Source organism: Myxocyprinus asiaticus, chromosome 31 (assembly GCF_019703515.2).
Source record: "Myxocyprinus asiaticus isolate MX2 ecotype Aquarium Trade chromosome 31, UBuf_Myxa_2, whole genome shotgun sequence".
Taxonomy (NCBI): domain Eukaryota; kingdom Metazoa; phylum Chordata; class Actinopteri; order Cypriniformes; family Catostomidae; genus Myxocyprinus; species Myxocyprinus asiaticus.
This window is the reverse complement of record NC_059374.1, coordinates 30361335-30375155: the sequence shown is the minus strand read 5'-3', so window position 1 is coordinate 30375155 and position 13821 is coordinate 30361335. Positions and strand designations below refer to the sequence as shown.

Below are 13821 nucleotides of genomic sequence, written 5' to 3'. Positions count from 1 at the left end.
GTTTTTAATTAAATTATAAAGGGCGCGAGTATTTGGTATGACTTACGGTACTGAATTCTACTACACAATTCTATACTCACAAAATTTTGAACAAAGCCAGAATCATGAAAGTGTGAATTTATTATTATTTACATTCAGGACATATAGCCATATCACCCTGTAGCTCAAAACCGGTTGCCCACTGAAGATAAGCAGGGTTGAGTCTGGTCAGTACCTGGATGGGAGACCTCCTGGGGAAAACCAAGGTTGCTGCTGGAAGAGGTATTAGGTAGGCCAGCAGGGGGTGCTCACTACAGATGTTAAACTGAGGTCCTGACTCGCTGTGCTCATTAAAAATCCCAGGACACTTCTCGAAATAAAGAGTAGGGGTGCAACCCTGGTGTCCTGGCCAAATTCCCCCATTGGCCCTAATCAATCATGGCCTCCTAATAATCCCCTTTCGTGAATTGGCTCTATCACTCTACTCTTTCCTCTCCACCAATAGCTGGTGTGTGGTGAGCGTACTGGTGCACTATGACTGCTGTTGCATCATCTAGGTGGATGCTGCTCACTGGTGGTGGTTCAGGAGAGTCCCCTGTTCACTGTGTAAAGTGCTTTGAGTGCCTAGAAAAGCGCTATATAAATAAACTCAGCAAAAAAAGAAACGTCCCTATTTCAATACACTGTATTTTAAAGATAATTTTGTAAAAATCCAAAAACCTTTACAGATCTTTATTTTAAAGGGTTTAAACAATGTTTTCCATGCTTGTTCAATGAACCATAAACAATTAATGAACATGCACCTGTGGAACGGTCGTTAAGACACTCACAGCTTACAGAAGGTCACTGTTATAAAAACTTAGGACACTAAAGAGACCTTTCTACTGACTCTGAAAAACACCAAAAGAATGATGCCCAGAGTCCCTGCTCATCTGCGTGAACTTGCCTTAAGCATGCTGCATGAAGGCATGAGGACTGCAGATGTGGCAAGGTCAATAAATTGCAATGTCCGTACTATGAGACGCCTAAGACAGCGATACAGGGAGACAGGAAAGACAGCTGATCATCCTCGCAGTGGCAGACCACGTGTAACAACACCTGCACAGGATCGGTACATCCGAATATCACACCTGCGGGACAGGTACAGGATGGTGGCAAAAACAACTGCCCGAGTTACACCAGGAAAACAATCCCTCCATCAGTGCTCAGACTGTCCGCAATAGGCTGAGAGAGGCTGGACTGAGGGCTTGTAGGCCTGTTGTAATGCAGGTCCTTACCAGATATCACCGGCAACAACGTCGCCTATGGGAACAAACCCACCTTCGCTGGACCAGACAGGACAGGAGTCACGGTTTTGTCTCACCAGGGGTGATGGTCGGACTCGCGTTTATCGTCGAAGTAACGAGCGTTACACCGAAGCCTGTACTCTGGAGCGGGATCGATTTGGAGGTGGAGGGTCCGTCATGGTCTGGGGCGGTGTGTCAGAGCATCATCGGACTGAGCTTGTTGTCATTGCAGGCAATCTCAACGCTGTGCGTTACAAGGAAGACATCCTCCTCCCTCATGTGGTACCCTTCCTGCAGGCTCATCCTGACATAACCCTCCAGCATGACAATGCTACCAGCCATACTGCTCATTCTGTGCATGATTTCCTGCAAGACAGGAATGTCAGTGTTCTGCCATGTCCAGTGAAGAGCCCGGATCTCAATCCCATGGAGCATGTCTGGGACCTGTTGGATCGGAGGGTGAGGGCTAGGCCTATTCCCTCTAGAAATGTCCGGGAACTTGCAAGTGCCTTGGTGGAACAGTGGGGTAACATCTCACAGCAAAACTGGCAAATCTGGTGCAGGAGATGCACTGCAGTACTTAATGCAGCTGGTGGCCACACCAGATACTGACTGTTACTTTTAATTTTGACCCCCCCTTTGTTCAGGGACACATTATTCCATTTCTGTTAGTCACATGTCTGTGAAACTTGTTCAGTTTATGTCTTAGTTGTTGAATCTTTTTATGTTCATACAAATTTTTACACATGTTAATTTTGCTGAAAATAAAAGCAGTTGAAAGTGAGAGGACGTTTCTTTTTTGCTGAGTTTATAAGGAATTATTATATGCAAAACAGTTCCTTTACTTGTAAAGCTTAACAAAAAGTACTATTCATTAAAGAGTAAAATGATTGGGGGCCTGGGTAACTCAGCAAGTAAAGACGCTGACTACCACACCTGGAGTCGCAAGTTCAAATCCAGTGCATGCTGAGTGACTCCAGTCAGGCTTCCTAAGCAACCAATTGGCCCGGTTGCTAGGGTGGGTATAGTCACGTTGGGTTAACCTCCTCGTGGTTGCTATAATGTGGTTCTCACTCTCGGTGGGGCGTGTGGAGAGTTGTGCGTGGATGCTGCAGAGAATAGCGTGAGCCTCCACACGCGCTAGGTCTCTGCGGTAAAGCGTTCAACAAGCCACGTGACAAAATGGGCAGACTGACTGTCTCAGACGCAGTGGCGACTGAGATTTGTCCTCAGCCACCCAGATTGAGGCGAGTCACCATGCTACCACGAGGACCTAAAGCGCATTGGGAATACCAAATTGGGGAGAAAAGGGGAGAAAATCCTCCACAAAAAAAGATCTATCAGGGATGGATTGGGACAAACAAAAAAAAAAAAAAAATCAGCCCAGCAGAGGGCAAAATGACACCAGAATATAAAAATAAATAATTCTGCCCAGCTGAAAAAATAAATAAATGTGTTACTGATTACATACATTTTAAGTATTTAATATTCATATTGTAATTTTTAATGTTTCTAAACTATTCTTTTCAAATAAACACTTCTAATGGTAGTGTAACCTATCCAGCAAAATAATGTTTGCCATAGTATAAATTTACTGGTGAAATCAGACATTACATTTGGCATTATCAAGACTATCAAATATCAGGACCCTTAGCATTATTATACATTAATAGTACAATCATCAGATTCACTCTCGCGCTTAAGTCTCATCCTAGAATTTTGTAAGCTATTGTATTACATGCTCTTACATGACAAGAAACCATCTAAAACACTTTAAAAGCCATCACACTTGGACCTCTGAGACATTGTGACATCCGTGAAAGCTGCATAATTGATTACATTGAAACTGAAATCGCAGTATGATGTTGCACACGTGTAATCAAAATGATTGCGCTCCCTTTCTCCATTGCAATCGGTTTGATTGACGTGGATGCGCACGCTCGCATGCTCGGTAAAGTTGAACGGAGACTCGCTTGTGGTAATGGAAATACACGCCTGATTTTGAATTCAAACACGTATACATGACAAAACATAGAAAATAGCAGTAAAATGCAAGTTATGAGCTAGAGAGAAACAAGTCTTAAGCGCATGAAACAGCACAAGACCCTTTCAATGCACCTCATGCAGCAACTGCTCCACTATAAACTGTATGCTTATTATGATCTTCACTGAAGTGTTTATAAAGCGCTCTCGTGTGATGGGCATCTTGGGTCATGTTTTTTCTGCTTCAACTGGTCTCTGTCATTTTTCAAACAAGTTTTCACTGGGCTGTAAAGTGATGTCACTGACGGATAATCGATAATGAAATTTGTTGTCAATTTTCATTATCGATAAAAAACATTTTTATTGATTAGTTGTGCAGCCCTAATAAATTAATTCTACTCAGAATTTCTATCCATCTGTCCACAGTGACAGTAAACTGCTGAACAATGGGCCACAATTATATTTATTTATAATGTTTCATGTACAGTCATGAGGAGCGGGATTTTGGGCTAATGAGATCGTACAGGCAGGGAAATATAGCACGATGCTGCAGAAATAGAACCCAATCAATAAAAAATAAAGAGAGGAAAAAAATTTAAAATCGCTTTTATCGTTTGTCTCGTCATTGTGTTAAACCACAAAACCCATGCCACGTCCACACTAATATGTTACATAGTCTATCTACGTAGTCGATCATCTTATGTGGGGCAACAATACATCCAAGCACTGTCAAATCTACCAAGGGTGGTTTTAAAATGGGTCCAATGGTATCAAAAACAGAAATCACAACTAAAACTAATGCTTCTAATAATTTTCATACAGATATTGCGGTGTCTCGACCTCAAGGATGAAGCTTTTTTTTAAATATGCTAAGATGCAACGCTGTATAAGGAAACCCTGCTAAAGTCCAATTAAGCTTATTCTTGGTGACAGAATGGACAAAGGTCCATGTATGATTGATTTCCAACATCGACCCATTTCATCCGAGGTATCAGTGGTGAAGAAAGATGTGCAGCCTGCTCAGAATGCTCATAAGCACAGCAAAATGCTGATGTGGAAATATGCTAATTCAAAGAGTCCAAAATGCAAACATACGTTACGTCGTAAGATGTATTTAATGTGGTGTAACTTTGTATCCGTTTTAGTTCTGTATTTTGGGGTGGGAATGTCTAGTGTGGCATGTCTGTTTTTTCCCCTGACTTTTCTCCTCTCTCTCGTTCTCACTCTCACTCCAATCACTACCAATTGTTATGATTCATAGACAGAGGAGCCCCCAATTGTTTTGATTAGTCCCAGTCTAGGTTGGGAAAACCATAGCAAGAAGGTTGTGATTCCCCTCTTCTGTCCAAGCACTCACTAGTCAAGTTTTAACAATGCAAAATAAGGTATTTCTTTGACATTAAATGAGAAAGGAGGCAAAAAAGGCTTCAGGAGGGGGGAAAAGGCCAAAATAACCAACAAAAGTTCACTACTTCCTAAAGGGGGTGTCAACTAACTTACCCCCGAAAGGAAAATAAACAACAAACATATTCTCACTCCCTTTCTACCCAAAAATAAGAGAAAATTGATTTTAAACAAAATGGCACCCACCTCCATACAAATGCTCCCAAAGTAATCAGTCCAAGGCACACTTGACTTGGGATAATACCTTTTAACAACAGTTCACTCAATAGGCACAAATGCAATCTCAAGTGATATACAACAAATTCACTAGAGAGTATAACAACACATCCGGGAGAGGGGAGACAGGGAATAAAGCTTTCCAGCAGCTTTTATCCTCCAGCAGCCAGACAGATCAGGAGAACTCCTCGTTAGTGCTCTCACCTGGTAGTGATGAGAGAGAGAGAGAGAGAGAGAGAGAGAGAGAGAGAGAGAGAGAGAAGACAGGGGGAAAACAGGCATGCCACACTAGACATTCCCACCCCAAAATACATAATCAAAACGGATACAATGTTACACCACATTGAATACTTCTTGGGATGCATCACATAACACAAAATTACGGTTGTGTATTTATGCAATGTTTTCTAACCATTATAAGGCAGCCGAGGATTCAAATGACACAGACGATGTCAATTTTTCCCCCAAGTCATTTATTACCTCATTTGTCAAGATATTTGAAATGAGCCCATAGAGGAAGCTTGAGGACTTTAATCTATATAGGCAGACAGTAAAAATCTGACCACGTGAAATTTAATGTAAAGACAGGACCACATAACTCTTCGTATTGTCAAGAAAACAATGGAACTTTCTAGCCATAAGTCATATTGTCACATGGGCAGGCCCAAAAAAATTTGTGGGGATCATAAAAAAGGAGTAGAAATTAAACTATAGCACATTCCATATAAAATGCTTTATCACGTGTCTACTGGGGCTGTCAACACGGCTGAGAAAGTAAATTCACATTTTTACCCTAAAAATGACCAAAATTCAAATTGAAAATCACAGTACTACTGCCACAGTACTACCCCAGACTTAAACTTCATAAAAATGGCGATATACCACAGTATTTTCTATTATAGTTGTATGTACTGTAATAATATCCTCAGATATTAGTTGTATTGAGGATGAATGCAGTGAAGCGGCTCAGACTCTGAGCCAAGGGGCTGTTAAAATAGACGGAGCACAACAGAATGTAGCAGAATGCAAGGATCTCAAGACGCACATTTCTAAATTGAACTCCTTTACTGACAAAGCGTTAAAACACATTGCTCATTCTGAGAAACGCTGATAAGAGAGCAAGACACAACTGCCAATGACCTCCACCCAAGGGGCTGTTCACAGCAAACACTTTATCGTCCATCCACACAGTTTTACAATGTAAACATGCGCTAGACGGACATCTATGACCGTTTCATAGTTTATTCAATGTCTAGTGCAGGAGTGCTATGTTGTTAAGATTCAGTGTCCAGTTCAAAAGAACTTTACCCTTTAAAAATACATCTTGAGACACATGCGTTCTGTTAAACTGTATTTGTTGTACTGCATCTAGCCTTTTAGAGCCAGAATGCATTTAAGTCATTGTCAGTGCTTGGCACACACCCAAAATGCAAAGTTTCAGCATTTAAATGTGCATTTTTATTTTAAAATTGAAGACTGTTAGAATTTTTTGACAGACTAAGAGTCTACTTATTACACAAGGTGCTTTTTGTAGCCAAAAAAATAAATAAATGAAATAAATAAAAAAATTATAATACCGTACTAAGAATGTAATCATTAATGTAAGAATTTATTAATAATTCTGTAAAGACTGCATATAAAAGCATGAAATGTAATATAAAATTTTACACAGAGCATTCAAAGTCTTTTTCTATCCAAAGTTTATCAGTCCAAATGGCCTCTGAGCCCTGATTTACACAAGCTATGGTGTCAAGGCACGACCTGATCTACAGCTGTACTCAAAAATTTGCATACCCTTGGAGAATTGGTAATATATGTACCATTTTTAAAGAAAACATGAGTGAGCAGGAAAAACACATTTCTTTTATTTCTTATGGGATTCATATTCAACTGTAGGTTATAACAGAATAGCACAATCATAAAACAAACATGGCAACAATGAAAAAAATGAAATGACCCCTGTTCAAAAGTCTGCATACCCTTAGTTCTTAATACTGTGTATTGCCCCCTTTAGCATCAATGACAGCATGCAGTCTTTTGTAATAGTTGTCTATGAGGCCCCAAATTCTTGCAGGTGGTATAGCTGCCCATTCGTCTTAGCAAAATGCCTCCAGGTCATGCAAAGTCTTTGGTCGTCTTGCATGAACCACACATTTGAGATCTCCCCAGAGTGTCTCGATGATATTAATGTCAGGAGACTGTGATGGCCACTCCAGAACCTTCACCTTTTTCTGCTGTAACCACTGCAGGGTCAACTTGGCCTTGTGCTTAGGGTCATTGTCATGCTGGAAAGTCCAAGAGCGTCCCATGTGCAGCTTTCGTGCATAAGAATGCAAATTGTCTGCCAGTATTTTCTGATAACATGCTGCATTTATCTTGCCATCAATTTTCACAAGATTCCCCGTGCCTTTAGAGCTCACACACCCCCAAAACATCAGTGAGCCACCACCATGCTTCACAGTGGGGATGGTATTCTTTTCACTATAGGCCTTGTTGACCCCTCTCCAAACATAGCGCTTATGGTTGTGACCATAAAGCTCTATTTTGGTCTCGTCACTCCAAATTACAGTGTGTCAGAAGCTGTGAGGCATATCAAGGTGTTGTCAGGCATATCGTAACCAGGCTTTTTTGTGGCATTGGCGCAGTAAAGGCTTCTTTCTGGCAACTCATCCACGCAGCTCATATTTGTTCAAGTATCGTCATATTGTGCTCCTCGAAACAACCACACTGTCTTTTTCCAGAGCAGCCTGTATTCCTCCTGAGGTTACCTGTGGGTTTTTCTTTGTATCCCGAACAATTCTTCTGGCAGTTGTGGCTGAAATCTTTTTTGGTCTACCTGACCTTGGCTTGGTATCAAGAGATCCCCGAATTTTCCACTTCTTAATAAGTGATTGAACAGTACTGACTGGCATTTTCAAGGCTTTGGATTTCTTTTTATATCCTTTTCCATCTTTATAAAGTTCCATTACCTTGTTACGCAGGTCTTTTGACAGTTCTTTTCTGCTCCCCATGGCTCACTATCTAGCCTGCTCAGTGCATCCACGTGAAAGCTAACAAACTCATTGACTATTTATACACAGGCACTAATTGCAATTTAAAAAGCCACAGGTGTGGGAAATTAACCTTTAATTGCCATTTAAACCTGTGTGTGTCACCTTGTGTGTCTGTAAAAAGGCCAAACATTCAAGGGTATGTAAACTTTTGATCAGGGCCATTTGGGTGATTTCTGTTATCATTATGATTTAAAAAGGAGCCAAACTATGTGATGATAAATGGCTTCATATGATCACTATCCTTAAATAAAGGACAGTTTTTTTGCATGATCAGTCATATTTTAAAAACATCAATGCCAACATTTCACAATTTCTGCCAGGGTATGCAAACTTTTGAGCACAACTGTATGTATAAGCCACCTACTTGTGAATGTGGTCAGAGTTTAGCCTTACTGTAAAAGACAGTTCTGAAAATTGTTACATAACATGCCACGGTCAATTATATTGCACGGCTCAAGAAGTAAATCAAATGGAATTTCACTGAAATAAGTTCTTCTATACATCCTCAATACACAAAAACAGAGAATTAAGGAAGACCAGCATGTAAGCTTATAAAAACAAGCACTGACCAAATTATTTACTATACCACTTTGCACAATAATGGAACTTTTTGAAAAACAGTGGATTTTAACTGTGAAAAAATTAAGCAGCATTTTTATCAGTACCTCATGACAGTCTCTGCCATGTAAATATATTTAAGACTGGTTTATGGACAAATATGGCTAATGACAAGTCACTGTCAGTGATCATGATAAACCACTGTAGAACCAGATATGGGAATTAACTGGGTCAGGTGTCCAATAAGCATCCATATTCATTTTTCACTCACTGTGCACTCTGAGCTCTGTCTTGGGTGGAGGTCAAGCAAACTATTTTCATCTTTTCTTGTAGGCCAAGGAAAGGACATCTTCAGTGGAGAAAAAACAAACCTCAGAGTCAGCAGAACGCTGAGCCATGAATATCTGAAGGAAGACCTTGATTGATCGATCTAAGACACTGTAATAGCTTTGGGTTAAATATAGCTCCTTTCCTCTACTATATAAGCTACTGCAGCCCTGGACACTGCTGTTAGATCCAACATAATTTTTTCACTTGATGTCTTTGTGGAAGAAACACTGATCGTCTAGGTAAGGGAAAAAAACAAATCGCACTGCTGTAACTGCGTTACATTTTTTAGAATAATATTTTTTGGAAGAAAAAAATTGAGAGACTGACCACCATTCAAGTGCTCAGAAAAGAAATGGGCAAGGCACCGTTCATACAGAAAGAGTTTTTTTTGGACACCTTTGTCTTCGTCTCACTGCCTTTTCAGCACCTTGTGTTATGAGCGCACCGTTTTTAGTTGAATTTTTTTTCAAACACGTCTCGAGACATCTGCATTCTATTCTATTCTTGAACTTGAAGAGTTGCATTCACAATTAATGTAAGTGTGAAGTGTTCTGTAGAAATAAAGCAAACTAAACTTCAAGCACCTCCTGAGATGCTCTGAGGTAATTTAATGAATTCTCATAGACGACAATATTCTTGCAAACAGTTTTCAGATGACTGAAACAGAGAAGACGTTACATGCACATTCCACAAGACACTCCTGCCGCACACCTCTGAACAAACAGCGCAGACACGGCATTGATATATAATAAAGTGTGTTTTTTCAAGTGTGTGTCTCTGTGTTTAACAGCATTTCTTGTCATGTGTCACTCCGAGACGTCTTACAGGTCGCCCACCACTGTTGCAAATTACCCGCGCATGAAATGCCCATATTCAGCCTCGTCATTTGGCGTGTGGCAGGTGTAAATTTCACACCCTGGGATAATGTTTAATATATCGGTCAACTTCCCAGATCCATAGTTTTGCCATTTATTGATACTGTCAATCATCATCTGTCACTGAGTTTCGAAATCGACATCGGGAGATTTGTAAGACATCATCATGTCGTAGCCCATATATCGATATAACATCTTATTGCCAGGTCCTTGCTAATTCCCATTGTCAGGAAATAGAAACTGCCATTAAAACAAATGGAAGGAAAATTGTACATTGGCTGTAATTAAAAGTCGTAAGTAAACTTTACAGGCAATTACTAGCTAACTAATTGCGAAAAAGGTGCATTTATATATCTGACAGCTACTTTCAGACAGTATAATTCACCACCTAGAGGAAAGCACAATTAAAAGTACACTGTAAAAAATTTAGATTTTGACAAATTTATAGAACTGAGAATTAAATGTTTGCTCAATTAAAGACATGCAAATAATTGCCCCAATACATAAATATGTATTGTGGTGATAACATCTGAAAGTTTTAAATTAAAATTCAAAATTCATATTCACCGAGCACATTTAAATGTCTTCAGTCAATACGTCAAGTCGAACTGAAATCTTTTTCTCGGCTGAACAAATCTTAGTAAACGGAAAACCATCTATGCATGCGCAGCCTGACAAACCGTACTTTCAAAACTCGAAAGGTGAATGTACGTACATATTGCGTTCCCAGCACTGGTCCATCGTGCATTTCATTTCATTGAAATTTTTCAATTGGCACAATTAAAATTCTGTGAATTGAATATTCTCTGTTGCGGCAACAGTCTTTTAACATTGGCTCAATCTGTTGAGCCAATGCTAAAATACTCGAGACTAAAAGACTAAAATTCTAAAAAATTGTACATTGTAGTCATTTTTTAACAGTTCTGTGACAAGTGGCATGAAGAGCTTTTCATACACCAACTACCTACGTTTTACAGTACTGAATGCCCATCAGAGTAATTATAAGGCTTGCAATATAGCATTACAGATGCTTTCTTTTTCTCAGGATGGACACAGACTATGATTTAAGATGCCAAAGATGAGACCTGGGCTGTGTCTGCGGACTCTGGATATTTTAGTTACTTTCTGACACTAATTAAAAACAGCAGGTGGTGCCATTTGGGAAAAAAGTGAGACAGTAGAGGAACAAAAGCCAAAATCATGACTGCCCTGCAACCCATATTATATTTTTCACAAGTGAGCAACAGTTTAATTCAGAAGTTTACATACACTAACCAAATACATTTAAACTCAGTTTTTCACAATTCCTGACATTTAATCATAGTAAACATTCCCTGTCTTAGGTCAGTTAGGATCACTACTTTATTTTAAGAATGTGAATGTCAGAATAATAGTAGAAAGAATTATTTATTTCAGCTTTTATTGCTTTCATCACATTCCCAGTGGGTCAGAAGTTTACATACACTTTGTTAGCATTTGGTAGCATTGCCTTTAAATTGTATAACCTGGGTCAAACATTTTGGGTAGCCTTCCACAAGCTTTTCACAATAGGTTGCTGGAATTTTGGCCAATTCCTCCAGACAGAACTGGTGTAACTGAGTCAGGTTTGTAGGCCTCCTTGCTCTCACACGCTTTTTCAGTTCTGCCCACAAAGTTTCTATGGGATTGAGGTCAGGACTTTGTGATGGCCGCTCCAATACCTTGACTTTGTTGTCCTTAAGCCATTTTGCCACAACTTTGGAGGTATGCTTGGGTTACTGTCCATCTGGAAGACCCATTTGCGACCGAGCTTTAACTTCCTGGCTGATGTCTTGAGATGTTGCTTCAATATATCCACATAATTTTCCTTCCTCGTGATGCCATCTATTTTGTGAAGTGCACCAGTCACTCCAGCAGCAAAGCACCCCCACAACATGATGCTGCCACCTGCATGCTTCACGGTTGGGATGGTGATCTTCAGCTTGCAAGCCTCACCCTTTTTCCTACAAACATATCGATGGTCATTATGGCCAAACAGTTACGTTTTGTTTCATATGACCACAGTACATTTCTCCAAAAAGTAAGTTATTTGTACCCATGTGCACTTGCAAACTGTAGTCTGGCTTTTTTATGGCAGTTTTGGAGCAGTGGCTTCTTCCTTGCTGAGCAGCCTTTCAGGTTATGTCGATATAGGACTCGTTTTACTGTGGATATACATACTTGTCTACCTGTTTCCTCCAGCATCTTCACAAGGTCCTTTGCTGTTTTTCTGGGATTGATTTGCACTTTTCACACAAAACTACGTTCATCTCTAGGAGACAGAATGTGTCTCTTTCCTGAGCAGTATGATGGCTGCATGATCCCATGGTGTTTATACTTGCATATTATTGTTTGTACAGATGAACGTGATACCTTCAGGCATTTGGAAATTGCTCCCAAAGATGAACCAGACTTGAGGAGGTCCACAGTTTTTTTCTGAGGTCTTGGCTGATTTCTTTTTGTTTTCCCATGATGTCAATCAAAGAGGCACTGAGTTTGAAGGTAGGCCTTAAAATACATCCACAGGTACACCTCCAATTGACTCCAATTAGCCAAGAAGCTAATTGTCTAAAGGCTTGACATAATTTTCTGAAATTTTCCAAGCTGCTTAAAGGCACAGTTAACTTAGTGTATGTAAACTTCTGACCCACTGGAATTGTGATATAGTCAATTGAAAGTTAAACAATCTGTCTGTAAACAATTGTTGGAAAGATTACACATGTCATGCACAAAGTAGATGTCCTAAACCTCTTGCCAAAACTATAGTTTGCTAATATGAAATCTGTGGAGTGGTTAAAAAAAATTAGTTTTAATGACTTCAACCTAAGTGTATGTTAACTTCTGACTTCAGCTGTAACAACGACCAATAAGTCATTTTCTCAAGGATATTATTTTTTTTTAACTATCGTTTGTTTTCTTTATTTTTTTATATTATTATGGCTCATTACCATCAAAATTGCTTTTCAGCATATGCAAGTTTATCCTCCTATTTTGTCAGATTACAATTCATTTCCAAATTAAATGTGACTCTTTGCAAGAAATCATGGATGGACACTGGCTTCATACAACAGTTGATTAAATAGGCTCTCGCACTCTCTCTTTCTGACATATTTCACTAGAGATTTAGCTTATTAATGCACATCAGAGACAATATAGTTAATTATTAGTTGGATAATGCATCATACTGCTGATGTGGAACAACAGCATTTTAGAAAGATTAACTGTGGCTAATTTAATGCCCCATCATTTATTCACAAGAGTAATGGAGATAAAGACATAACACCACTGAGTGGTGCTCTTTAAGTAATCATTCCTCAGCTGTCAAATTGACTGCCTGCAATCGACTATCTTTGGTTAGAATATACTCCTTCACCAAGCTTTTTCTGCTTGTGTTATGCAGGCCATCTTACTTAAGAGAATGAAAGTATGGAATGCCTATTAATACTGATCATATTTGGATTTTATTTTATTTTTTTATTATTTAAAAGGGAAGTGTGTCATTTAAAATGGCATTGCAAATATAATTTGTTTTCAAACAGGTTTCCCGAACACTCAATGCAGCAGTTTTCCACTGGTCAGATATACAGAGAGCCCCACCCCAAACTCACGCCATTCATTGAGCTAAAGTTGATGTGCCAGGCTGGTTAAAAATCTCAATCAAACATTTTGAGAATGCACACCGTTTACACATTTCGGAGAAATCAGTCTACGAATGGTTTACAAAGCTGTCTCTGCATATTAAACTGAGATAGCAGAAAGTATTTAAAGATAAAAAAAAAATTACACACATTTTAAACAAAATATTTATTGTTTCATTTCTAAAGAAGAGTGATTCTCTAATGCAAAATCCATCTCAATTTAATCCCAAATAAGCAGCAAAACTTATATGGTTTGAGAGCCCTGTCGTAAAACAAATAAAATGTTTTCGAAAATATCTTCAGACAGTGAGACAAAATGAAGGGCTTAACACCTCCTAAACATGAGGGAGAGTTCAAAATGAACAACAAACCAGGATAAACATACTGCGCTCAGATGGCTTTACTCACTTCAAACAGAGGGATGCTGAGCTTGGCACATTCTCCTTCCAGCTGAATCCATTGCCCTCCTGAATACTAATAC

At 39.3% G+C, this 13821-nt stretch overlaps 1 protein-coding gene across 7 annotated transcripts in view; it reads right to left on the bottom strand.

Moving 5' to 3' along the window:
- Positions 1-13821, bottom strand: part of LOC127421756 (glycerophosphodiester phosphodiesterase domain-containing protein 5-like) — a 79139-nt gene that overhangs the window by 56349 nt on the left and 8969 nt on the right. The window contains exons 2-3 of one of the 7 annotated variants that reach the window (XM_051664856.1): positions 13749-13814; positions 8751-8828 (exon numbers count right to left, since the gene is read on the bottom strand). The exons of 4 other annotated variants lie outside the window; for them this stretch is intronic. The gene's annotated coding sequence lies outside the window, so the exon portion shown is untranslated. The remainder of the gene's footprint in view (positions 1-8750; positions 8829-13748; positions 13815-13821) is intronic. 2 more of the 7 variants (XM_051664857.1, XM_051664858.1) reach the window with 2 other exon arrangements.